At 42.0% G+C, this 25,119-nt stretch overlaps 1 long non-coding RNA gene across 1 annotated transcript; it reads left to right on the top strand.

The window, feature by feature from the left end:
* The first annotated feature begins 4,570 nt into the window (after nucleotides 1–4,570).
* On the top strand, nucleotides 4,571–6,945 carry LOC115031735 (uncharacterized). The gene is made up of 3 exons (XR_003837389.1): nucleotides 4,571–4,724; nucleotides 5,587–5,838; nucleotides 6,859–6,945. It is a non-coding gene; the product is annotated as an uncharacterized LOC115031735 (long non-coding RNA).
* The last annotated feature ends 18,174 nt before the right edge of the window (nucleotides 6,946–25,119 follow it).

Here is a 25,119-nt window from a genome sequence, read left to right on the forward strand (position 1 = left end):
TCAGTCCAGCCACTTGGAAATCTCCAAGACAGTGAAAGATGGATAGATGGCTCCTGAGGAACATTTGAGATTGTCCTCTGGCCTCAACATGCTGGTGTACATATACATGCACATGTGCATACACACATGCATACCCACACATATTCATGTGCATCTACATACATGAGAACACACACACACAAAGAAACTGAATTCTACATATGCCTTAACAAAGGCCAGTAGCTTACCTTAAGGAAACCACTAAAAAATAATTTTTTTAGGAAGAGGGGAAATGTAATAGTTTAGAAAAATCCCCTGAGCCAGAGGCTGATTATTGTGAGAAGTTTCTCCCTGCAGAGACAAACAATGCCTACCCACTCCTCATAAGTTCCCAATGACAAACCAATGTATGACTCCACCAAAATTCTCCAGGGGAACCAGTGAGTCCATTGGACTTACTTAGAGAGCCATGGGTGAAGGGTCGGTTATGTGCAGAAGCACGGATGATTCTAGAGCAGCCACACCAGAAAGTTTGTACCCCAGAAGGATGGTTGCTTCCCCATGACTCTGTAGCTATAGCCCCCTTCAGTTATCTGCCCCCCCCCCATTTCCTCTTACCCCTTCCTGACACCTAAGTCCATGAGCAGTTAGGGCAGAATTGGATACAAATGGATGGGAGGATCACATGCTCTGTGAGTGCATGTGAACAGGCCACAGACCTGAGTGATGGACTCCCTCAAGCAAGCACAGCTGATCTCATGAAGATAGAGCACTTTTGCTCAAAGGATAGCCTTGTACACTGTGGATAGTCTCTCCCGAGTATCATTCTTTTAATTAAGTCTTTGGCAAACATTGCAAGACACCCCTAATCTGCCTCTTATATGTCACCTAGAGAAGAGCTTTAATAGTGCAGCACTTAGGTAACCTCTTCCAGTCTAACACAAGACTATGTCTGAGTTAATATCCAGGTACCAATGCTAGACCAAGTTCCTCGGGTCTTTCTAGAGGGTGAAGACTGCTGAGGTTGCTTTGCTCCTGAGCATTTGGACATCACGTCTGCACCGTGTGCCTCTTCCAACACCTTCTCACTTGTTCCTTCCTTTCCCTTCTCTTCTCCCCTAAATACTTTTGAGCTGTTCATAACTTCCCTGTCTCACTCATATTGACACAGAGAGAAGCATTCACATATCTCAGAGAATTACTTTCTTTCAAAGTATCTTTCCCTAATGATAGCACATTTTTCAACTGCCTGCCAGGCATCTGTCTATGTATACCTTAGTAGTCTCTGTATCAGTCCTCAGATCTGTCCCCTCTGTGCTCTCTCTCTCTCTCTCTCTCTCTCTCTCTCTCTCTCTCTCTCTCACACACACACACACACACACACACACACACACACATACACACACACACATGTAAATGCACATGTGGAAGCCAAAGCACAACCTTGCGGGTCATTCAACAGGTGCCATTTATTTTTCCTTTTAAAATGACTGCCTAGCTGGCCAACGAGCACAGGGATCCTCCTGTCTCCAACTCCTTCCACAGTTCCATGGTGCTGGGCTTAGTTCCAATATGCCAAGCCTTTGTAAGGATGCTGGAGGTAAAGCTCGGATCCCATAAGTCACAGTCCCTTTACCAACTGAACCACCTCCCTAAGCCCCATCTCATGTTGACCATGCCCATCATTCCTAGAACCTTCTCAGTTATGTGGTGTTAGAACCTCAATGCCACTGATCTCTTGACTCTGCCACCATTTTAGTCAGACCTCCTCTTGAAGGTGCATGTGAAGCACCCATCTCAGGTCAGTTCTCACATCTCATCTCCCTGGCTGCCCCAGGGAGACCACCACAATGCTTGTCCAGAGATGCTCTATATCTTAAACACCATTTGGGAAGAATGGAAAGCATGAGGGTGAGATAAACACTTAGAATTCTACTCAGACTTCCAATGTTAAAAGTCCTGCTTTTATTTATCAGAATAAACCACAATACTCAGGTCTTAACCTGCCTTTCTGGGTAACCTTATTCCATTGTTCCCCCTTTCCATGTTCACATGACTACCATTTCCTTCACTATAAATGGACTCTGCTCACACCCCAAATCAAGTTTCAATCTTCTAAGCAAGTCATCAGAGCCAGTTCAATATCTACCCCATAGAGCTAATAAAATGATGCTTCTCCCAGAGCTAGCACTCGGTTCATACTGAGGGAGAGAATGAGAAAAAGATGATGTCTCTCTGTCTCTTTGTCTCAGTCTTTGTCTCTCTGTTTCCCTCTGTCTGACTCTGTCTCTCTGTCTCCCTCTGTCTGTCTGTCTGTCTGTCTGTCTGTCTGTCTGTCTGTGTATGTGTGTGTCTGTCTCTCTATCTGTCTGTCTCTCTGTCTCTGTCTCTCTGTCCCTGTCTCTCTGTCTCTCTTGTGATTTCTTACTTTAGTCAGACATTTTTGGAAGAAAATAGAACTATTTTGGCCTGCCTGGCACCCCGTAAGAGAAAAGACTCTCTTCTGTGACCCTCCTTTGGGGAGCAGGAGACCTTTCCACTGAGCTGCATGTCCTGAAGCCTATGATTCTCACTGCTAACCAGGACTCCTGCTAGAGGTGAGCACAGCACAAGCTGGGAAGCCTTTGGGATAAACTCTGCCCCAGACCTGAGCCTGGGCAGCTGTGCAAAAGGCAATAGCTTAGTTAGGAGAGAAGTATGGGGTCTTAGGAGCCCCGTGAGCTCTTTACCTGCAGCCATTATGGCCATAGGGACACCACAGGATACTGTGAATTGTCAGAGCAAAATAGCCCCGTAATCGTAGGCGAGCTAGACCTCATTATGATGAAACGGTACCGGCTATCCTTGAGTCAGACAAAGGAGACCATGAAATCGCTGCAGTCAGCAGTACTGACAAGCTGCATTTAAAAAGACTCAAAACGAACTGCCAGTTGACAGTACTTCAGGAGAAGATGCCTATAAATGCCACAGAGGCATGTTGGATATAAACCTCAATCTTTAAATGCTTTAAAATGTGCCTTTATGTTTCATTTCCTTCCAAGGAGCTAAATAAGGAACAAGGTATATACGTTTAAGGTGCTCGCTCTGAAGCCCTGAGGCACAGGGTGGTGTAGAAATCAGGTAATTACAGAGTACCATATCTTTCAGATTAAGTATGGGTGTGCTGCGGAGCTGGAAAACAAGTGATTCATTGAGCACAGATGACATTTGAGGAATACTATTGCACCTCTGCTCAGCTAGCAGAGGGGTTGAGAGTGTCCAGCATCGCTGTACTTTTTGGCACATCATCCGATCATAGGTAAGGTGGGGGCCTCTTAGGCAGGAAGCCACACAGCCTGTCAATACCATGTACTACTTTTTGTACGGATGAAAAGGCACCACTGAGCGGCTTTTAAAAAGAGCCAAATGCTTCTAGCAGCACCCAGTCTTCATTTTAGATTATAATTGTTCATTGCCTTTCTTTATTAGTAGAAGGGAATTTGGTGATCACCTTTTTCCCCTTAGAAAAAAATCTAAGGGCTGGAGAGATGTCCTCCGCAGTTAAGAATGTGTCCTACTCTTGCAAAAGACCTGAGTTCAGTTCCCAGCACCCTTTCAGGCAGCTTACAATCACTGTAACTTCAGCTCCAGAGAGATTTGATGTGTTTGACATCCCGGGTCATAGGCGCGTGCACACACACACACACACACACACACACACACACACATGCATATAATTTAAAATAAAATAAATCTTAATTTTTCATTATTCAAAGCCTAAAAACATCCAGTGAGACATGTGATGCCAAGTGCACCTGTGTCTCAGAGCCTTTGATCTTTCTCCCAGTCCTCATATATCCAAAGAAACTAGGAGCATGACAGGCTGAGGAAGTTGGTGGCTCCTTGAGATGGAATAGGGAGACCAACCAACAAATCCTGTAGTCCTTTCCCTGAGACTTTGGCATGTGTGCACATGCATATCCAGGCAGGAAGTGAATGCTGGTTGTTGCTCCCCTAGTACCATCCATCTTTATTTTTTTGAAACAAGGTCTCTCACTGGACCTGGAGCCTTCCAAGTAGCTAGCTGAGTTGACTAGCTAGCTACCCAAGGAATGCTCTTTTCTCCACATTACCAGTGTTGTGACTGTCAATGTGTTCCACGATGTCCAGCTTTTCTGTGGGTTCTGGGGATTTAACACAGGTCATTGTGCTTGTGAGGCAGTTAATTTATTGACTGCTATCTCCTGGCCCTGTGTTTAATGGGGGTTTGGTGGGGGGAGGTTGTTGTTGGTTTTGGCTTTGCTTTTATTTTGTTCTGATGGTCAAACTCATGCTAAGCCTCTACCATTAGCACTAAGCTACACCCGCAACATGAACTGGCTAATAATTTTTGGTACTTGTAATGACATGAGGCCATATTTTAAAATGATGCACCATCGAGTCTAGTTCTTGATTTTAAAAACTTCAAGTGAAATACTTCTATACATGGGAGTTACTCTTCAGCTTACAGATACATTTCTTATTGCTCAGTGGTTGCCCTTGGGAGAGTGTCTTCTTGTTGGACATGCACTTTCTTTTAGTCAACTGTGGCAGCAATGACAAAGGTGCAGCATTGTGCTGTGGGAAAAACAAAACAAAGAGACAGAAGAGTTAAAACTTTGCAGAGGCTTGTTTGAAACCTGACCAGTAATGACCACAATAAGCAGAGGTGCCCTCCACCCTCAGAAGGCCACTTTCTCTCTGAACACCAAGAAACAAGAACACGGGTGAGTTTAATCCTACCTTTTAAATAAACATTTTTTAAACTAGTCCAGGAGCAATGTGCCATGGACAGAACCAATTATTATGCAGTGGACTCAGATTTAGGCCATTATGGGAATTTTGTAACCCAGCTTTCCTCCCTCAGTTGGTAATGAGGTATGATTAAAATCACCCCACTACTTTAAGGAACTTTAAGGACTCACTCTCTAGCTTTGCTTATCCAAGCAAAGGTTTTCTTAGGAGAATCACAACAGATGACAGGTAGGATTAGAAAATAAAAGAAAGCATTTTTTTTTCTCCAGACCTGACACACTGGGCAGAGTAAAAGAAGACCTAAAAGCCCCAATCTACCCTGCTCCAGACCCTTCCACCAACACAGCCCTTACCAGAGTTTTACCACCACAGGAAGCTGACAATTTACCTCAAAAGCAATGCTGGGGTCAGGAAACAAGACTGGGAAAAAAAAAAGTCTTCCAACTGTGGAAGATAAACATTTTCTTTCTCTGTGTAGCATACTACAAAGAATTGTTTGCTAATGAATTGTGTGCTAATGAATTAAAAGGGGTATTTATATGCAAGGCAGAAAAAAAAAAAAGAATGGAAACCCCACAAACAGAAGAACCATCACCGCATTAATATAATTTCCTTCCCTAACATTTTTCACAATCATGTACTTTCGGTATATTTAATCTTTTACAGTGGTTCCCATAGCAACTCTTCTGGGAGGTGGCAGAGCTGAAGGCTATTACAGTCTTGAAACTCAGCCCTGCCCTGGTTAGGAATTTTCTCCCTTTTCTCTTTTCTCTCTCTGTCCTTATTTTTACTTATTTGTTTATATGATACTATTACATCTTGCATTGATCTCAGAATCCTGCCAGAGATGAGACTGTCTGAAGGACAAAAGACATGCTAAGTTGGTTTTGTTGTTATGAGTTTCAAACTTAAGGTCCTGGCTCACTGAAAACTGCATCTCCATCCTCCTTCATAACATCTTCCCCGGCATGTATGGACACGAAGAGGTGCTCCTTGAGGGATATTAATTGGAATCCATCCCTTACTTGTGAAACCTTCACCTCTGCGCTGGCCTCAGCCCTAGGGTGACCAGGAAAACAAGTGAATGTAAGTCCCACATGTAAAAAAAATTCATGGGCCACCACTGTGGAGGAAAGCTTTGGGATTGCGTAATGTCACAGAATTCAAATGGGATGCGCTTCTCATTTCCTTCCTGCAATTTGTTTCTCTGCCCCCAGATGAAGCCAGCTCTGAGGAGTGGGCTCCGGGACTCGAAAATCAAATATTGTTATTAATCAGTGTAATTACTTTTCTTGGCCCAACTGTGGAGCTGGGAAGCAACCCAAATTCTCCTGAGTGCAGTCTCAACTAATACATGTTGCCTGGCCACCATTACCTCATCCTTAGTCATCTTAAACTTAAAACAAAACAACAACAACAAAAAAAACCCAAAAAACAACTGTAATTATTTTACTAAAATATTATTGAGCTTGTTTATTTCCATATATCTGCCTCATAAAAGATAAGGTTTGAAGCACTAATGCTGAAAGACGGCAAGAAAAAGATCTTGCCTCTATCTTACAAATGTCCAGAAACTTCCAACATAAACAGAATGAGCATTGGTATGAACACACTCCGGCTCAGCAGCTGAGGAGTTTAATATTCCTAGCTTAGCAATAATTGAGTGGCTTTTTGGAAAGCATCATAGATGTTCGAATACATTAGAAGGTCATTCCACTATCTAAGAATGTCATTCATGAGGGCATCCATCCCCCACAACCCTCTGGAAGATGCTATTGTGGTAGGACTCTGGGCATATCATTGAAGGGTAATCTAGGTTAGATTATTTCAGGTGGGAAAACCCACTCTAACCATGGATGGTCCCTGACTGCAAAAGAGGGAAGAAATCAAGCCAGGCACCAGCATTCATTGCTCTCTACTTCCTGATTGTTGATGTGATTTGACCTCCCCCTCTTGTGACTTCCTTGATATGATAAACTGTACCTATAACTCTGCACTAAAATAAGCCTCTCCTTTTCCAACTAGCCTTTGTGGGCATTTTGTTATAGCACCAGGAAGTGGCTAATGTAGCTACTAGCACATTCATTGTTGTCTTTGTTTATCTAGATCATTCTCCATCGAATGGAATTAAGTGCTCTCATCTCAAATGAGCCTCGAACTTCAGCATAGTGTGGCCATTTTCAGTTAGCAGCCTATCCGCAGGAAACTGTGACATTCCTGCTTTATACGGAAGCAAATATTGAATGTGTGTCAAATGCATCTCACTGACAGCCATTCCTGAGTAAACACCTCAGAAGATTCTAATGAAGGTCTGCCGTCAGATGAAACTTCTTTTGCGCTGTACAAAAATATCAACCTGCAGCGTTATGTCAGTCAAGTCTGAGACTACATAAGGTCAACATGATTCATCATCTAATAAAGTGATTCTGAACTTAACTTTGTGGGAAACACATCCTTTCATATGCATGAGCTAGTTTATGCATGCTGTATTCTTCCTAATTTAGACATACGCCAACTTACCCCCATGTGGTCTAACTTCTTCACCTAAATATATCAATCACACAAACCCTAAGGTTTCTTGAGTATAGATTTTACATGTATAAGGTGATGTCTTTGGGACTATATGAGTGTCCATATCCTCAGAATTATTTTTATTTTGTGGGTTGAGTAAGAGAGCATAACCTTTCCTTTCTTTTCTCTGAAATCATATATTAAATTATAATTTACATGCATTAAGGCCTGGTGGTTATCAACCTTCCTAATGTTGAGACCATTGAATACAGTTCCTCATGTTGTAGAAACCCCCAAACATAAAATCATTTTTTTTATGTTGCTACTTCATAACTGTAATTTCACTTCTGTTCTGAATTATAATGCAAACACTTTTGGAGATAGATGTCTGCCTAAGGGGTCGCAACCCACAAGTTGAGAACCATTGCATTAATTGTTAATCATAATTAACCAGTGTGGTGGGAGAGTCGAGATGGGAAAAAGCAACAGCAAGATTAACATCTGAGAGAAACTGCTGACAGAAAAGACTGAAAACCCTTCTCTGTCTGGGTTACCCATAAAAAACAGCATGTGCATGGAAAACAAACTTAAAAGTTCAGACAGGAGAGGCAGTGCTGTGCTGTGCTTATTTATGCTGCTCATGTGTCAGGGGGCGCTAGGCTTGAGCCAAAGCTTTGCTGAGCATGCCTCTCCCTGCTCCTGTGACTACTTCCATATCTGGGTATGCCTTTCCTTAATAGCCTGTCTCTATTTCTCTTTCTTACTGTGTCCCTGGTACAACCCTTTTTGGAGGGACACAAGAACTTAGAAACTTCAGGGGGTGCTCTCCAGGCTCAGATACTCTCCTATCACAAAACCACATGTGAGTCAAGTGCTCAGTTTGACAAGTGTAGTTATAGCTGTGCTCGTCACCAGCAGATCCAAGATAAGGGACACATTCACCATCCGGAAAGATTCTCTTCTAAATCACATGTATTTATCATCCGTGGACTTGCACATGTGATGGTGTATGTGTGGAGATGAGGACACAACTTGTGGGAGTTGGTTCCCTCTACCATGTGGCTCCTTGGGATCAACTTGAGTCATTAGGCTTGGCAACAAGTGGTTTAACTCACTTGACTCATCTCACCCCCCACCCCAAATTCATCATATCCTCTCATCGTCCTGTCTTCTAGCCTCTCCCGTCCCTAGGAACTATTGAACCCTCCACTTCCTAGGGAACCACACACCTCATTTACTCTACCACAAACTACTTTATACTTTCTAAATGTTCATATATATTCTCATATACACATATTGGTCTGGCTTCCTTCAGTCAGCATGGTAAACCTGAGATTTATCTATGTGGATATAAATATTGACAGGTTGTTTTTTTAAATTTATGTTTCATGTTTTACCTTGTGTATATTTGTGTACCACATAACTATCTGGTACCTAAGGCTAAACTAAGTCATTGGATCCTTGGAAGTGAAGTTACTGATGGCTGTGAACTGCTATTGTAGGTCCTACAAGCCTAACGCAGGTCCTCTGCAAAAGAAGTTGATGTTCTTAACTATTGACCCATCTCTCCAGCTCTGAATTGCTTTTTCCCCTCCATGATTTCTGTCACGGGGAGTGTGTGTGTGTGGGGGGAAATGGTAGACTCTGTTTCTCCTCCATCTGACATTGGACCCTGGGGTTGTTACAAATAGGTGTAAATATGTGAAATGTTGATTTCTAGGAACAGAGAAGCTGGGTCACATAGCAGGAACACTTCCATCTTTGTCAAGTTGACAGGTTCTCAAAGAAGTGGGACCCCAGAAACTACCACTTGCTTATTTGGTATCTGGGAGCTTGGGGTGCTCTATATCCTTGCCAAGGTTGGTGTCATCAGCCTATTTAAATTTCAGACACCCCAATCAATGGTTAGTAACCTGTCACTATGTTTGCAATATACATTTCTCCTGCAATTAATAATGCATCTTTCCATGGAGTCACTTGACACAAATGCTTCTAACATCATTCAAACCCCATGCCCATGTTTGGGAGTTTTGGGCTGCTCTCTCTCTCTCTCTCTCTCTCTCTCTCTCTCTCTCTCTCTCTCTCTCTCTCTCTCTCTGTGTGTGTGTGTGTGTGTGTGTGTGTGTGTGTGTGGTATTGCTCTCTTATGACTATTTTAGAAGTATCCTCACATATTCCATGTACAAATTCCCTTGTTGATAAGCGATTCTTTGTTCATTTTTTTTTTCATTCTTTTTAATAATGATTTTTGAAGAGTGGGATTCTTCATTTTAATGAAGTCTAATTTATCAAACCTTTTACACTTGTGGTGTATGCTTCTGGTCTTATATATAAGATGCCTTGACTTTTTCAGAGATGGCAAAGGACTTACAATGTTTTCTTCCAGGAGTTTGATAGTTTTCTATATAGGCCTGTGGCCCATGTAGAATTAATTTCATATGTGACAAAGCCCATGCTCACTGTTTGTATATACAACTATACATTGTTTATTACAATTTGGAGTAATTCTCACCAATATGCCTTTCCAAGTCTGCTAAGAAATTCATGGAGCATATATGCAGGTGTCTGTTAATGTGTATTCTGTTCTGGACTTGTTTATCCTTGTGGTTCTTGTGGCTTTTGCTATTAGGTGTGTGAGTATTTGCAATGTTGTACTCTATAATGAATTGACCCTTTATCATTATAAAATGACCTTCTTTATCATGCTAATGTCCTTTGCTCTGAAAACTACTTCGTGTGATATTAATGGGGCCGTTGTAGCTTACCTGTAATTAGTGTTGGTGCAATGCATTTTTCTAGACTTTTAACCCAGTTGCATCTTTACAGTTCCACTGGATTTTGCAAATGGTGCATGGTCCCTCTCACTGTTATTTCTTCACCCGGCAGTTTCTGGCTTTTAATTTGGTTATTAGGTCTTTGTAGTCTGATACAGGTGCATTATGATTGAATTATTTTCCCATCTCACTGTTTCTTTGTACCTGTTCTGTATGTATCTTGTCCTTTTTTCCCATTTCTCTTTGTCTTCGTTTGAGCTATTCTTTTCTATTTACTGAAGAGGAGCGTATTGAGACAGGCTTCCTCATGTATCTCAGGTAGTCTCTGAACTGATGATCCTTCTGTTAGGTCTTGAGGACTCAAGAGGTACATACATGAAGACAAATCACCCCTCCAGGCAAACAAAATTAGTGCTGACCATGCAACAGGAGTCTGAAGAGTCTGAAGTAGAACTACAGGCCAGTGCTGAGACTGCAAAGTATATTTTTAAGGTTTGGACATGGTTGGTTGGGAGGTGTCTTAAACCTTAGTTTTAGTCGGACGGTGGTGGCACACGCCTTTAATCCCAGCACTTGGGAGGCAGAGACAGGCGGATTTCTGAGTTCAAGGCCAGCCTGTTCTACAGAGTGAGTTCCAGGACAGCCAGGGCAGAGAAACCTGTCTCAAAAAACCAAACCAAACCAAACCAAACCAAACCAAACCAAACCAAACCAAAACAAAACAAAACAAAACAAAACAAAACAAAACAAAACAAAACAAAACAAACAAAAACCTTAGTTTAGTTAACTAAATAGGCTTAGTTAATATGTGGTTTATTATTACCTGACTGAGGTGGGAGTGCAAAGATGAACAGGGTCATTCCTTCTCAAGATAGGAGAATGGGGAGTATTTGTCTCACACACACACACACACACATGTAAGTGTATATATATATATATATATATATATATATATATATATATGGATATATATATATAATGGTATATAATATAAAATGATATATGTATGTGTGTCTTCAGGGCTGGCCACTGGTATTGGATTTCCAATTGGTTTGTGCTAGCTGGAGATGCTTCCTCCTACTGTAGGAATTCCTTGGTTGCCTGTAGTTCTTTGTGTGAGTCGGGGCCCCTTTCCCCATCCACTCTGGTGTGTCTATTGTTTCTTTTATAGGTATCTTTCTACGAAAGCTTCCTGTTGTGGTTCTTTAGGGAGTATTCCATTGCTGACAAACTCTTTTAGGCTTGTTCATTTCTTTTCCTTCCTTCTGTTCTCCCTCTAAGAATGTCTCGGCCCCTTTTCACTCCTCCAAGACAGCTTTAGCTGCTGGGCTTATACCTGACAGCTCTTTGAAGCCATTTCTTCCAGATTCTGAATTCTTGCTCCTTCCAATGTAGCTTCCACAGGGCTTCTCTCTGGTGGCACTAGGACTTTTTGTCTTCATTTCAGAAGCTTGGTGGTGGTTTCGCATACACTCTGTGTCACTGAGATGCACACTATCCACGAAAACTAGAAGTTTCTTAGCTATTACTCCAAGGCTGGCTCGGCCCCACTCTTTCTCTTCCTTCTCTTGAGTGTAAGTGAACAAATGCCTGCTCTTTTGTTCTGCTCCTGGACTCTCCAAGGCTCTTTGTATGTTTATTCATACACTAGCTGCTCTGTTGTTCAGGCTGGACTGACTGTATTTTGAGTCTGTCCTCCACATTGCTAATTCTATCCTGTCATACCTGCTAACTGTTGGGCTCATTCAGCAAATTCATTGTTTCCTTTGTTGCATACTTTCGGTCCTATAATTTCCATTTGGTGTTTTAAAAGTCATTTCTATTTTAAAATTTTCTTTCAGACGAATTATCGAGGACATTCTTTATGGTGACAGCTTTAAAAGCCAGATTTCTGGTATGCAGGTGATCTGTATTATATTTGGAGATTCTGGCTTTTATAGTAGAAGATTCAACACTGTGTAGATATTTATGATAGCAGATAGCCATCTCATTTAGTTTGATTTGAGAGGTGCTGGTCTTATGTTCTGGACTGTGGTTCCTATTCAGATCCATATGAAACCATCCTATAGCCTTCCCTTTTCTGGTTCTGTTCACATGGCTCCTGGTCCTTGTCGAGGCTGCTATGATAGTGGATGTAGTATCCCTAAGACAGGATATCTAGTGTTTCTGAGAAAGAAAATGGGTTCTTTTGGGCAATGGACTATGCTAGCCAGTTTTGTTCACTGCTGTGGCAAAACAATTCATAAAGAGCATTTTATCTTGCCTCTTGGTTTTAGAACACCACAATTAATTCCCCCTGTAACCACATGGAGCATCGTGGCAGATGATGTGTGATACAGGAAGCTGTTCACTCCATGGAAATCAAGAGGCAAAGTAAGGTAGGGAGGAGCCAAGCTCCCAACATCCACTTCAAGCATGTGCCCCAGAAACCCAGCTTTCTTCCATCAGTTCACTGAGGCCTTTGTTTTCCACGCTGTTCCCTCTGTGCTTCATTCTGGACAGTTGCTATTGCTGTCTTCATGTTCATCAACCTAAGGCGTAGAACTACACAAACTACAGCAAACACTGTAGGCGTCATCTTTTACAGCTTGACTTCAATCTTTTACATTTTTTGGAATCTACCTTTAAACATTTATTCTTTCTTCCAGTTCTTTGAGCACAAATGGAGCTTTAATAATTATTTTTATGTCTGTGTCTATGAATTCTATCATATCCGTGAACTGAGTCAGTTTTAAAACAGTCATTTTTGATGTGGTCTACTTCCTTGATTTTTTTTTTCTTTACCTGCTAATTTCAGTTAGATCCCAACACTGTGGTCCTTATATTGTTGGCTGCTACATAGTTTTATATTACTACCAATTTTCTTAAGCTTTTTGTGTATTGTAATCTGATTACTTAGGCACTGTTTGATTCCCCTGGACCTTGCTTTTTAAGCAATGTCAAGCAGGATCAATCACACATTGCATCTAGGGACAATTTTCCTCCTTACTTAGGCAAACCCTCCCCCTGTACCCCTCTCCCTGCACTGCCCCTTAAAAAATGAAAGCTACAAAAGTTTTTCACTCTGACAACTGGGGAGGAGCTCTGTTGGCACCTGGGTGGAGCTGCATGTCCACTCGCACCCTTTGGACTGTCTCTTCTGCAAGAAAGGGTCATTCCTCAGTGGCAACGCACTGGCTTACATCCAACTGACTATCAAAGGAGGACAGACTCCCAAGATCTTTAGGGTTTTCTCTTGACAGCTCTCCCCTATCTGGTAACTTTTGCTGTGATGCCCAACCATTTTGATCTCATAATAGCCCAGCTCTCCCTGCTTCAGCTCACACTACTGACTCTGTATGGCGTCTTGTCACTGAGAACTGTCTCTACAAGTAAAGCTAAGTCTATTGTGGGACAGATTTCCTTTCCTTTCACCCCTTTATCTTTGTCCATCTTTACCTAGGAGCTTGATAGCTTGATATCTTGAGAGGTTTTATTTCATATATTACTTGTTGTATTTCAGGTATTAGGTGAGTCTCATAATTGTTCAGTTATTTTGGCCTGAGACAGAAATATGACCTTTTTTTGTTTGTAATGAAGAAGAGGACCCTGGGAGGAACAACAGCAAATGTAGAGAAGGTTGTTGGAGGCAGGGAAGCTTTCATCCAGATGAGTTTGGAAGATGCAGTTGTCGTGGGCAGAAGTGGTTAGACTCCAGAGATGCATAAGAAATAGAATCTCTAAGCTTTAGGGACTGATAGACTGATAGTAAGAGAGAACGTATTGATGGAGAGGCACCAAGGATGCCATGAATCCCATGGGGGTGGGGCAATGGGGGAGGAGCTGATTTGGGGTGAGATGAGTTCAATATGGAATGCACACAACTTGGTTTTAACGGGATAGATGATTACTAACTCAAAGTCAGTTACTAAAAGATAAGTTTGAGGGAAAAAATGGGAAGAAGGAAGTTGACCATAAAAAGTGGTAAGGAACAAAAAGAAAGAATTGTAGCTGTGCCTTGCCATGAAATGTCAAGGATCATTGCTGCTCTCCCTTGTAAGAGGTATTTATTTGATACCAAGAAGCACAAAAGTTTTACTGCCCAACGCTGACAGCTTTTCATATGCCAATAAAATTAAAACACCTTCAACTCTGGTTTTAGAATAAAGAATGTTAAAATTTTTTTACTAGTAGAACGTTTTTTATTTCTTTGAGATAGGGTCTGTTTTAGCCAACATTAACCTCAAACTCTGTTTGTAGTTAAGGATGACCTTGAACTTCTGATCTTTCTACCTTCACTTACCAAGTGCTGTGATTAGAGGCTTATACCACCACAGACAGGTTATGTAGTACTGTGGCTTGAACAGGGCTTCATGAAAGGTAGCAGCATCTCAACTGAATCCTCTGATCTCACCCCCGCTTCCCTGCCCTCGCCCCCACCTCCAACAGGTTTCTCTACACTTGCTGTTGTTCCTCTCAGGACCCACTACTTCATCAAACACAGAAGTCATATTTGTATCTCAGGCCAAAATAAAGGAACAACTATGAGGTAGGCAAGAACTCTACCAACTGAACTATAGTGTCCAGCACAAGAGTAAGCATTTTATAATGACTTGCCTGTAGATATTTTTTCCATTCTTGAATTTGCTGACCCATACTATGAGGCTCCTATGTCATAAACTGTCACACTCTAACCATTAATATAAATGGCATATACCTATATCCAGAGATATCAGGGTTGAGGCAAATGAAGACAGGGCAAGCTATAAGAATTCATTTCGCCACTTAGAGAAGACACTGGGAATGGAAGTAACAAAATGAAAAGGAGCAGGGGAAAGCTATGTGCTATAAAGAGAAGGGTGTGTATGTGTGTGCATGTGTGTGTAAATGCTTATAAGAAAGCCATTATAAAATACTGATTCCATGGAGATTCTAAAATTATCAGTTGAAGCCATTTCTATTTTGCACTGACATGTTAAAGCAGGCAGGGTCATTTGGGGCTGGGCCACAATTATCTGATTATGAACCAACATCAATAGAGCAGACATTTATGGGCAGCAATAGCAAACACCTACTAAATCCACCATCATGTTGAACATTGTCCTGTTTTTGAGATACAAAAATCACAGCTTAAATACTTATTTAACAAAACAGCATCCAGCTTACATTATTGACCTTTATTTGTCTGAAACAGAGTCTCTTGTGTGGATGTGAGCAGCTGTCGGAGGATCTGTGTACCGAATCATCAAGACTTCAGGGGAGGTGTGGCTATCAAGCATACAGTTAATCATCTGGGGAAGGAGTAGAGGCACATTACATCAACTAATTTTAATAGCAATTCTAATGTGCCTTTAATTATATTTGATGTCTGTGAGACTCACTTCATTCCTGATTGCAAGACATATTGGCAAATGCTGAGCCGACTTGCCTCTCTTTGTAGGCAGTGCACATCTGAAAAAGGAGGCTACGTCTTCAACATATCTGTGTGTTGGAAACATACACTAGGGAACCACTGTTGGAGGGCCACTGGGAAAAATACATCGGCCTTTAATTGTGCTTGGATTCTCTCTGCCCAGAATTTTGAGTCTAATACTTGGATCTACAGGTAATTCCCCAAATGTACACAAAGGTGTTGTCTGAGTTGGGTTTCTTTTGCTGTAATAAACACAATGACCAAACACAATGTGAAAAATAAAAGATTTATTTGGCTTGCAAGTTACCATCTACCATGGAGGGAAGCCAAGGCAGGAACTGAAGGTAGGAACTTGGAGGCAGGACATGAAGCAGAGACATGGAAGACTACTGTTTACTGGCTTGTTCCTCATGGCTTTGCTCAGCCTACTTTCCTATATACCACCTAGGACCACTGTCCCAGGGGTGGCACTGCCACAGTGAGCTGTTCCTTCCCACATCAACCATTAAGCAAGAACATGCCTTGCAGTCTTGCCCACAGGCAATCTGATGGAGGCATTTTCTCAGTTAAGATTCCCTCTACCCAACTATGTCTACGTTTGTGTCAGGTTGACAAAAGCCAACCAGCACAGCCTCGACTGCAGAACTGGGGTGGGGGGTGTCATATAAAAATGCTAAAATGATCTAAATATTCATTCATAGTGGGATATTAAAATAAATCACAATATTATCATACTGTGGGAAAGAGTACAGTTATAAGATTAATAAGACAGTATTTCCATACATACCAGCCAGGACCATCTTCTGCTACATATTGATGTGTGAACTAAATAAAATACAGAGTGTCACATCGTGTGAGGGGAAGGGGTGGGGAGATAGTTGAGCATGTAGCATGTACTGGTTTCCTCCAGGATGATTAAAAAAGAACTGGAAACTGGATGACAAGGGTCAGAAGATGCGAAGGTTTACTCTTCATATACATCCTTTAAATATTTTACTGTGTAATATATAATCTTTTCAAAAATTAAAAATTAAAAAATTTTCAAATATTAAAATCATATGAACTCTATTATACATTTTAACACAGATTCGAGAAACACTTGACTGGAAGATGGAGTAGAGGTACTTAAGAATGGACCAAATCTTGTTAAAAATGCATATTGAAAGGAAATTAGAGGCTCCTGGTAAAATGGAGGATCACTGAGGAAAAGTCTGAGATGCAGAAACAGAAGAGCTGGGTCGTTTTCTTTGCTTGACACATGAGCTTAAAATTCTAAGAGAAAAATAATGACAGCTTTCCTGAACAGAAGACAAGCCTGAAAAGTCCTTTGTCCCCTGTCCCTCCCCCGCCTCTGCAACTGCTCAGCCTGTGCGGCTCCCAGCATTTAACAAGCTTTTATAAATAAACAGGTGGGTCTGGACAAGGAGCAAAGCCCAAGAAAACAGGAAAAGAAGCAATATCAAATGAAATTATGGGCAAAAAAAAGGATGTTATTTCCTAGGATCTGAAGACTCTTCCCTTTACCATTCAGGAACAAGAATATATTTTACTTATCAGATTTCTATGTTATGAGCTTTAAATATCTATCAAAAGTCTCCTGCATGGGTTGGAGTGATAGCTCGGTTTACAAAATGAATGCCCTGCAAGCATGAGACTCCAAGTGTATAAAATGGAAGGCATGATGGCAGGCACTGTCCACACGCTGGAGAGGTAGAGATGCGAGGATTCATGGAGCTCCCTGGCCAGCCAGCTTAGCCTAATCACAGCAAGCTTTAGGTCAGCAAAAGACACTATTTCAAAAGACAAGATGGGTGCTAGATAGATAGATAACTCAGTGGTTAATAGTTCCAGAGTTCCCAGACTTGATTCTCAACACTCCTTAGTAGCTCACAACTGTCTGTAGCTCTAGTTCTAGGAGTTGTAAAGACGTCTTCTGGCCTCTGTGGCCAATAAGCACAGTACTAGTTTTCATGCCTATACGTAAGTAAACATTCATGTGCATAAGATTAAAAAAATCTAGCTGGGCAGTGGTGGCACATGCCTTTAATCCCAGCACTTGGGAGGTAGAAGCAGGAGGATTACTGAGTTTGAGGCCAGCCTAGTCTACAGAGTGAGTTCCAGGACAGCCAGGGCTATACAGAGAAACCCTATCTCAAAAAAAAGAAAAAAATTTAAAAATCCTAAATTTAAAAGAATAATGATGCATATATCCCCTGAAAAATAATAGCTGAGGTTATCCTCTGGCCTCCATACACACTTGAATGAAGGGGATATCTGAACCCAACTGGGATGGGCATTTATGTGATAGCAAAGAATACAAATCTACTAGACCACAAGTGTGTCCTACTCAAGCAGCCCAAAGAAAGGACATCTGATCCTCTACAAGACCCTCTGTAAATGTGTTTCAGTCTAACATATTGTTGCTGTTTTGTTCTGTAAGTATCAAGAACTTTGATCACACTTGGCTTTCTGGTCTTTTTGCTTTCTGGGAGTATGTGTTAGAATCAGACATAAACCACAATGCTGTGCTTTACTTCTGTGTGGGGCTCAAACTGGTTTTACTTTTTATTGGTCTTGTTGATGTTACTATTTTGGCAATTTTAAACTTTGTCAATTGCAAATTCTCATCCATATTGATTTGGATTTTCAAAGTGGGAATAGTGGGCAATCCGGGTATGGAACTTATCTAGACAATGGGGCACTAAGAAGATGTAGGGAGTCCCTTATCCCTATGTCTCAGAGAGCTTTTTTGAGCCTGGCCAGTTATCAGTATCTACATCTGGATTCCCCATGTCCTTGTGTCCAGATCTGGAGCTTGCTTCATGAAGCCACTCTCTACAAATGTTGTGAATGTTGATGATGCATTCTTGGTCATCAACATGTAGATGGCCCAAGGGCCCTTCTCACTATCCCTTTACCAAGGTCAGCCAGGAGCACAACATGAATATAACAAGAACACACTAGTTGGGGAAAGACTCTCCTGAATATTATAGTCCTCAGTTAAAGAAGTGATTTACCATGTCAGAAATGTACTCCAAGTATCAAATATACCTGGCTTTGAATTGTCCTAGAGCAAGGTCACTTCTCAGCCCAATGACTACCTTTGTCAACTGTGGTGATATTCTTCAAGTAGCTGGAGGTTCTTGGGCAGACTCCACTCTGTTAAAACTTTCCTGATTCTAGGCAGAACTTCTGAGAAGATTCAAAGCACATGTTCTCAACACGCACAGGTGGCCTCACTTTAAGGGTCTGGAAGAGCGGATGCCAAAGTCAGATGGCAAAGTTGTGGGGAGAGGAAAAGAAAAACCAAAAAATTAATGGAGATTTCGAAATTTTGTTTCCTGTCAGGGAGTAGGCGCCCACATTTCCTTCCTGCTCACCTCCCTCTGAGCTAGGACAGTTTTACCAAGCCCAAAGACCTCAAGCTAATTAAACTCACCCTTCTTTCTCTCTCCATTTGGATATTCCCCCACTGCTGCATCCTAGCCCCTGGTGTGTCTCCCATCCTTGTTGGTATTCACTGATGTCCCTATACACACTGGGGAGTGAAGTAGGAGATGGGCTAGGCATGAGTTATCACCAAGTTCACAACTTAATAAATATTTCCACCTTCAACTCCCCTGAAGCTCGAGTCCCACATAGCAGATCAGATTCCAATATAACCCATCTTCACACTGGTCCTACCTATCCCTCTAATGAGCGATGGGACAAACTACTGGGCTGAAGGATCCCTTCTGACTGTAGTTAATATTGTTTCTGTTTTCTCCACTGGGCATCAGATATTTGTATTGCTTCTTGTGATTCGAGTTGGAAACACTTTATGATGTGGGGAATTAGAAGCGGTCTCTCAAAAACCTTTCTGAGAATCAGGTATACAACTAGGACTTGCCTATGAGGTAATCAAATATGAGAAAGGAGCCTTGGTGACCACTGGGTCACCTACGGTATAGTTTTTACTCATGTCAGCCAGTTACAGGGGGGTACAGCAAAGGACACAGAGAAAATCCCAAATGAACAGTACCTAAGGCAGGTGTGTCAGCTTTCCATCACATGCGGCTGAGATGATCAGTTTGTAGAGAGGTTTGTCTTGGCTCTGTGGATTTGAGTGAGACTGTTCCTCATGATTGGAATATAGAGTGGAGTAAAAGCACCCACTTAATAGTGGGGAAGCAAAAGAGAGTGATGAAGAGACTGGGGTTCCATAATTCCCCATGAGAGCACTCTCCAGTGACCTAAGCTCTCCCCACAAAGTCCTAACTCTTAAAATATCCACCTCGCTGAAGACCAAAGCTTTAAGTCATGGGCCTTAGGAGACATATCACATATTTATTATCATAGCAAAGTATGAAGGAAGGGTGCCAGATGCACAGGCTCCCTACAAGCCATGTCCCTTCCAGCGCTCCATGGGTTCAACAACTAAGAAATTCCATAAGTCCCTTACTCTGCATCCCGAGGAGGCTCCATTGTGACTAAGTTGGCCATCGGTGGCCAACTCAACCTACTTTGTTGTTGGTAGATGATGGCTAGGGTTAGAAGGGAGGATACTAGATGTTCCAATCCTCTAGTTACAAGATAGCTCCATTAGGCATCTCTGATTATATACACAGATACTTACATTTCTGAGATTCCATAGGTTTCAGGAACTGTGTACAAGAACACAGAGATTAAGACCAAATGAATGTAGAAATCTGTTATAGTAGAAAAATAGGGCACTTCAGACCATTTTCATAGCCTACAAAGATGTCTCCCAGAGTGAGTTCACTATTCACAGACCTCTGCTCTATCTTCAAAAGTAGGGGAGGCCTCAGTAAGCATGTATCTTCACCTTGTCAGGAACCTGCCAGGGTCTGTGAAGCTGGGTTTAATCCCTAGTTCCCACATTTAAAAAAATCAGCATGTGTGGAAAGAGATAGATCCCTGGGGCTTAGTGGTCAGTTAGCCTAGACTACCTGGTGAGCTTCAGGCCAGTGAGAGACCCTGTCTCAGTAATAAGGTAGACTTTGCCTGAGGAACACCACCAGGGGTTGTCCTCTGACCTACATAAACACACACATGCGCGCGCGCGCGCAGACACACACACACATAGGATGGAGGAATAAACGTGCTATAAGGAGCTAAGATTACATCTTCCTCTGAGTATCTTCCTTTTCTTATTTTGCTTATGTATTTTATGTGCATATATGGAAGGGGGAAACTTGAGCATGACAGTGCACATGTAGAGATCATTGAACAACTTGTGGAGGTTACTTCTTTCCTTCCTCTATGTGGGTCCCAGGGATCAAGTTCAGGTTTCCAGGTAACACCAGGCACCATTACCTTCTGGGATATTTCTTCATTCTGAGCATCTTTGATATATTCATGCAGTCGATAGATCTTTGACAGGAAACAATGGAATCCTGGGGAAAAGGCAAAGAATTTTATTCTTTACAGCACAGACAGCAGCATTAGTATTGTTGTCTCTATCAGTTCCTGTGCTTACCATAAGTGCTGTGGCTTGAAGCAAGGTCAGCCCAGAAAATTTCTACCACATTGGATCTGCCTGCTGTTGAGGAGTGCTAAGGCTAGACAGTTCTTTGCCTGTGTGTGTGTGTGTGCATGCATGTGTGTTCACACACATGTGCACACGCACGCTCATATGCATGCAAGTACATGTAAAAGGAGGGATGACTGACTACCACCTACTCAGATGTAGCAAACAGGGTCAGTCAATGACACAGACATGGTTCAAACTATAGCCAAGGTCCCTAAAGGAAGGGCGGGACTGAAACAAAGGGTGCATAGCATAATATAGCTCCTTGGTGTGACCCAAACAAAGATAATGTGGGATTTCTATACATATTCAGGCAAGAAAGAACCTTTATGTGGTCCATAGTTAATATGGGATACCCATACCTGTTGAGACAAGAAGGCACCTTTATTTTGACTTACTATTACTAGTGGATCAGGGCTTAGGATTAATCATCAGTATGTTTATAGTTAACGTTATAAATAACATATAACAGTATATTATAATTAACAGCCAATAAACTCATTACACAGGTATCACATTTTCAACAGTCTCTTCTCATATACACACCGGTGAAGTTACTGTGACTCAGCAATAGTCCACAGGATAGTGCAAGAGCAAATTAGGAGTAGTAACACAGGCCCAGAAATTCACACCCAGAGACTGGTACCCAACAGGTATATATCTATCTCAAAGTCTTACTTTAAAATGGTTTAATTGTATTTCTGTCTGTGCATGTGTGCACATGTGCATGTGTGTGTACACGTGTTTGTATGTGCTTGCCATGGCACCCATGTGGAGCTAAAGGGACCACTTGTGAAATTTTGTTCTCTCCTTCCACCATGTGAGTTCCAGGGATTGAACCCTGGTTATGAGGCTTGGCAGCAAGTGTGTTTACCACTTGAGCCATCTTGTCAGCCCCAGACTTTAGTTTTTTAGAAATAAATGCCATGAATTATGAGGAAAAAACAGACCAGAAGATGCTAATGACTGCAGCTTCCAAGTCAAATCACTTAATTTGGTGTTGCATGCTATGCTAATTTCCATTTTCCTCCAGAAAAGGAAAAGTAATTGAAGGTTTATCTTTCACTTCTTCTCTCGTGCTGCAAATTCCTTCCCTTGCCATTTGGCACAGTGAACACACCTTTCTGTCTGCTCACTCATAGAAGCAGCTGCCTCAGGAGGATTTGCTGTTTGCTGGGTTCCACGGCCTTCTCCTATTGTCTACTGGAGAACAGCCTTAGCCTGGGACCCTAGGGAAAAAAAAGCATCCATCCGCAGATCCTCTGAAGATTAAAGGGGAAAATCTCTCTTGGGCTAGGGTCTTCTTGTCTAACTTAATGGAAGCCAAGCAAGATGATTTTAAGGGTGTCTTCCAGCCCTGATAAGAGAATCAGTGGTAATAGTAAAGAGATGTCACCAAAGTTGCTGCTGCCTGAGAGGAAATAAGTTTAAGTCAAGGATCTCATCTAGTGAAATCTGCATTTTCTTCTCCACAGCTGCCCCATCTCAGATCTTAGGATAGCAGCATCTCCATCTTCTTGGAACTCTCTCTCTCTCTCTCTCTCGATCTCTCTCTCTCTCTCTCTCTCTCTTTCTTTCTCTCTTTCTCTCTCTCTCTGTCTCTCTCTCTGTCTCTGTCTCTCTCTCTCTCTCTCTCTCTCTCTCTCTCTCTCTCTCTCTCTTATTGTATCTTCTAATAACTAGACATGCCCCAGGCTCAACATCTATCTACTCACAGTGAATACCATGGGAAGGGGGCACCCCTGTACCCCATTCCATCTTTATTATACAATTAATATTATCTATCAGTGAAAGGGCTGAGAAAAATAATGAAGAAAGTGTATATTAACAGTGAAGCATGCAGAGGAGCCTTTGAGCAAAGTTTAGCAAAACAGAGTCTAAGAAGCAGAGATATAGGAAGCTCTCAACTTCCTGCTGGCAAACTTCCTGTTTCCTGGGATCTTAGGAAACATCAAGGAGGAGGTCAAGGTGCCATAGCAGGAGGCTGACTCAGAAATTATTAGGGAGGATGGAATAGCTCAAGAAATAATTTTTATTTTTAAGAATCAAGATGAGAATGTTACCAATTACTAGGGGAAGAAACAAGTTGCTGGCATTATTCCAGTATAAACAAGCCAGGGCATCAAAAAGACATCCCAGAGGGAGTGTCCCCTGATATCTGAGGAACAGAAGGCAAGGCTGAAGGTTTAACAAGTCCTTCCTTGCTGTCTATTTTGGTGCCTGGATAAAATGCTCTGTGGTTCCCAAGGACTGCAAGATCCCAAATGGCATCCATGAAGTCATCAGTGCTGGCTTTGGCCAATGGGAATAGAGCGGTCAGCATCCAATTAGGGCAAGGGTGTCCTGGGACACTCTGGAAATTTTGCTTCTAGAACTCAAGTTTATCTTCACCACCACATTTTGTCATAACTTCTAGGTCCTCATGACATATTGAAGTTAGTGAGGGGCTTGTTTGGGGGAGGGCAACTTTTCCTGCTGTATGCATGTAGTAAGATTGCATGTGTAACAAAGTTCTTCTGACACCATTAGCATACAAATGTTCAGACAACGACCCCAGCTGCTTCCACAGTCTCTACCCAACTGGAGGTGTTGAGAGACCTTGGATGAGCAACTCAAAACCCTGCACTGCAATGGCTTTTTATGGTGAACGTTTAGAAAGGACACCTGCCACTTCTCTCCTGCTTAGCAGAGAACATCAATGCTGTGTGTGCTGGAACACATCCTAAAGCACTCATTTCCCAAAGCTCAGGGCACCATCATGGGCCAGCCTCTGCTCTAAGACCACAGGATCTCCCACCATGTGGACAAACAGCAAGCTTCCAAGCTAGGGAAACTCAGAAAACAGCCCCAAGGAAACAGGTTCTGCAGGTAGCAGCCAGAGCCCCCAGATGGCTGGCAACTGAATCTCTGCCTTATATTCCTAACTTGGCTTCCAAAGATGGGCTCTTCATACCAAAGATGGGCTTCTCATCCAAGAGATGGGCTCTCCATTCAGGAGATGGGGAACTTTATTCCAGAAACAAGAAGTTCATTCTTAGGGAACAAGAATCACAGAATTAGTTTGCTAAAGCTCCTGGGCCAGCTCCACATGTTAGAGTAGTTGAATTCTAACTGTTTTTTCTAGAAGAACGGATGTCTTTCAGGATGGAACTTGGCCTCATTCTTTAAAAGCTTTCCTCCCGATGAAAGGTTATATAGAGACCATAAAAGAGCTGAATTCCACCTTTAAAAACTCAAAATTGTTGCCTAGTACTAAAATGGAAAGATACCAGACAGGCTATTTTTAAGTTACTACTAGATTCTTCAGAGCTTCAGTGTCATCTACTGCTGAGCTGATGACAGGCAGGGACTTTACAGGAACCAGTGGATCCGATTAGCACCAGGGGTCCACAAGTCAGGCAGGCATTTCCTGGCTATGAATTATCAGTGGCATCTTTAAACACAAATCGACAGCCAAAACCAGCACAGCCTTCTCTGGACTCTCAGAACCTTAGCGGGGAGCTACCCTCCCCAAGTTTTATATTCTATTTTTTTTTTAATGGAAGAACATCTTGAGATTTTTGTTGTCACGCTGACATCTATGCTTGGGAGACTGCTACATGCCTGCTCCAGTGAACCAAACACAGCTTAGTTAGTGATGTTTACATTTTGCACTTCAAGGAACACACATATGTAGACGCCAGACTGTGTGAGGTTTGTTATTGTGATAAGAGTTATAGAGATGCTTGTTGCTAATTGAGTCATTTCTACACTCTCCTGTCCCTGTGAAATTTCAGACACCAGATATGTAACGATGAAGTCAAAATTCTCTTCAGCTATAAACTAGTCATTCACCAACTGTTTGCATAAAACAATGAACTTTTAAGCTGGGAAATGTATTCCATAAGTAAAACCAACCACATTAGACACAGTCATTCTTAGAAAAAGATCTAATTAATGACTAGCAAGTAGTTTGTTTTTCCACATATATTGTCCTTAAACCTCTGGTGTTTGCTCCCTACCTATCCATCAGACATGGCTGCCAAAGAAGAAATTAGATACCAAGTAGCAGACAGCAGATAATGGAGGACAATGTCTGCTGGCTGATCCTGCTGGTGTAATAGCTCCTTTCTTTCCATGTTTGTGTGTGCCTGCAGCCATCGTACTCATGGAACAAATGC

This window comes from Mus caroli, unplaced genomic scaffold (assembly GCF_978045245.1).
Source record: "Mus caroli unplaced genomic scaffold, Mus_caroli_1 scaffold_10, whole genome shotgun sequence".
Classification (NCBI taxonomy): Eukaryota; Metazoa; Chordata; class Mammalia; order Rodentia; family Muridae; genus Mus; species Mus caroli.